Raw genomic sequence first — 2,948 nt, 5'->3', positions numbered from 1 at the left:
CATCAGGGACCAGCTCAGGGTAATCAGAACCAAGACCGGCCTCAGGTTAATCAACCGCAACCCTTCCCAAACCCACCCTGGCGTCAAGAGCCTCCACTGGTCTATGTAGGAGACAATGACCGAGCCAATACACACCAATACAGGGCCGGCATTCAAGCTCCTCCAGTTCAGAACACAAGTTTTGAAGTGAAAGCCTCTATGCTCAACATGGTGCAGAACTCTAAGTTCTATGGGCTGCCAAATGAGGATCCTTTAGAGCATTTGGATCACTTTGATAGAGTTTGTGATCTCACAAAGATCAGTGGTGTATCTGAAGACAGTTTCAAGCTCAGGTTGTTCCCATTCAGTTTAGGAGACAAGGCACACCAATGGGAGAAGAACCTACCTAGCGGTTCAATACAAACTTGGGAACAATGCAAGTTAGCATTCTTATCTAAGTTCTTCTCAACTGCTAGAACCGCCAGGCTAAGGACCAAGATTTCAAGCTTCACTCAGCATTCTGATGAGACCTTTGGAGAAGCTTGGGACAGGTTTAGGAGCTATACAACTCAGTGCCCACATCATGGCTTTTCAGAAGCCTCTCTCCTTAGCACGTTGTATAGAGGAGCCGTTCCCAAGATCAGAATTCAGCTAGATACAGCATCAAATGGGAATTTCTTGGCAAAAGAAATCACTGCAGCTATGGAACTTGTTGAGAACCTAGCCATGAGCCAAGACACTTATGGGGAAGACTATGACCGGTGCTATAGAGGAGAAGGTTCTAGTAAACAACAAGAGCTGGAAAAGACCCTAGAGGAGTTGAAAGTTAAGTTTGCAAAGCTGGTAAAGGTCACTCAGCAACCTATACACTATGTAGCTGAAGAGAAGAGTTGTTTTACTAATGTCAATGAACCTGGTCTTGCTCAAGAGGAGTTACACTTCATTGGGAACCATAATAAGTTTCAAGGGTACCCTCCTCAAGGCTTTGTTCAAAAGAATCAGTACCAAGGTCAACAATCTTATCAGCCACAAGCGGTTCAGGCACAAGGGAACAGCTTCACAAACCAAGTCAGTTTTCAGCAACAAAGGTCTCCACCTCTTGGATTCGGTCAGCCACAGTTTCAGCAGGGTTCTATGCCACAGCAAGGTCCTGATATTGGTATTGTTCTCCAACAGATCTTACAAGGACAACAAAAGCTAGATTCCAAGTGTATTGACCTGACTTCTAAGATGGAGACATTAAGCTCTGAACTTATGACTCTTAGAAAGAACAAAGGCATTTGCACTTCAGAAACTCAGATCCCTCTTGATGGTACAGCTGTTCAAAACCCCAAAGATTATTGCAATGCCATCTACTCAAGTGATGATCATTCAGCTGCTGTTCAAGAGATTGAATACCTTCTTTATGGTCAAGTCTCTGATGGGTCCAGTCCTAATAAAGAGGAAGAGGACGCCATTATAGAGGACTTCATGAGCTTGTTACCTGATCTCAATGAGGACATTGCAAAGGACCAGCCGGTTGCTCAGGAACAGCCAAAGAATGATGTTCCAAGCCTAGATTCACCAAGTGTGAAGCCTACATCACTCCCAAAGCTGGGTAATCCAGGGAAATTTACAATCTCTTGCACCCTTGGGAAGTTCAGAGTTGAGAATGCCTTGTGTGATTCAGGCTCAAGTGTAAATGTGATGTCTCTTAGCATGATGGAGAGACTTGGGATCAAGAACTTAAAGGAATATCCTTCTTCCATCACTTTTGGCGATTCTTACTCAAAGAAACCTCATGGGCTGATAGAGAACTATCCTTTGAAGGTTGGTGAGTGCATAGTTCCAACTGATTTCATAGTCATGAAGATGAAAAAGACAAAGGAACTTCCACTTTTGCTTGGAACTTCATTCCTTAACACAACTGGTGCAAGGATTGACTTTGATACTCAAAGAGTGGTGCTTACAAAGGTGGATAAGGACGTTTCTTACCCTGTCAAGCCTCCCTTAGCCGAATTTTGTGGATCAGCTGCTCAAGAGATAGAAGAGCCCAAGGTGCTTGAGATGCATTATGTGGGAAGTGTTGGAGTTTTAGGAGAATCTAAATCCCTTTCAGCTGTGGAGAAAGGAGAACAAGCCCACATCAACTATGGTCATAAGGATGAGAATGGAGAGCCTTTGATCAGATTAGAAGATATCTTCCTCACATGGTCTCCTACACTTAGTGAGCTAAAGATGATCAACAACAAAGGTGAAAGTTCAGCATCAAAAGAAAAGAGCCTTGAACTTGAATCTTCTTCTCAAGATTTTACTCTTACTCCTTGGAAAGATTCTGATGGATCCACAAAATACAACCTGGATTGCAATGGGAAATCAGGGTTATTTGCTGAACTCAGAACAGGTCTCACAAAAACGATCTTTGACAAGGATCCTGATGGTATTCAAGCGCTGATGCAAAAGGGTCTCAAGGTGGAGCTTAAAGAACAAGGTTCTAAGGGTACTCAAAGGAACCAGACCTCGGCATTCATGCTCAAGACAATAGAAGTGCTCAAGAGCATCAGTGCTCATCCTCACCCAACCTAAGACAAGGTTTTACAAAGTCAAACTTAGTGACTTTAAACAAAGTGCTCTTGGGAGACACCCCAAGCTTATCCTTGTACATATATCTTTTTAATCTCTTCTTTAGTCTTTCAGAATGTTTTGATGGGTTTGCTAAGTGATCTCAGGATTCTAGAAAGTGTTCTTGCTCAATGGTTTGAAGGAAAAAGTGCAGAGAGGAGCTTAAAGGTGGCGGCCTTATGATTCTGAGACCTCGGCCAAGCACCTCAAGATGATCATTACCGAGGTCTCTTGTTTGATCTTCACGGAACCAAGTGCTGTGAGAAGCCTTGGAGAGCCAAAGCCGAGGTGTTCCTGAGCTAATACCGAGGTGCCCTTGCCACTTACCCAGAAACTTGTCCACCTCGGTGTAGAAGCCTCGGCATGGC

The 2,948-nt window shown here is 43.8% G+C and overlaps 1 non-coding gene across 1 annotated transcript; it reads right to left on the bottom strand.

Annotated features, from left to right (window-relative positions):
• Positions 1-462: 462 nt before the first annotated feature.
• On the bottom strand, positions 463-569 carry LOC112085082. The gene has a single exon (XR_002898695.1). It is a non-coding gene; the product is annotated as a small nucleolar RNA R71 (small nucleolar RNA).
• Positions 570-2,948: the final 2,379 nt, after the last annotated feature.

Source organism: Eutrema salsugineum, unplaced genomic scaffold (genome assembly GCF_000478725.1).
Source record: "Eutrema salsugineum unplaced genomic scaffold, Eutsalg1_0 scaffold_31, whole genome shotgun sequence".
NCBI classification, from domain to species: Eukaryota; Viridiplantae; Streptophyta; class Magnoliopsida; order Brassicales; family Brassicaceae; genus Eutrema; species Eutrema salsugineum.
Note: the sequence above shows the minus strand (reverse complement) of the source record. Positions and strands in the feature narration are given on the sequence as shown.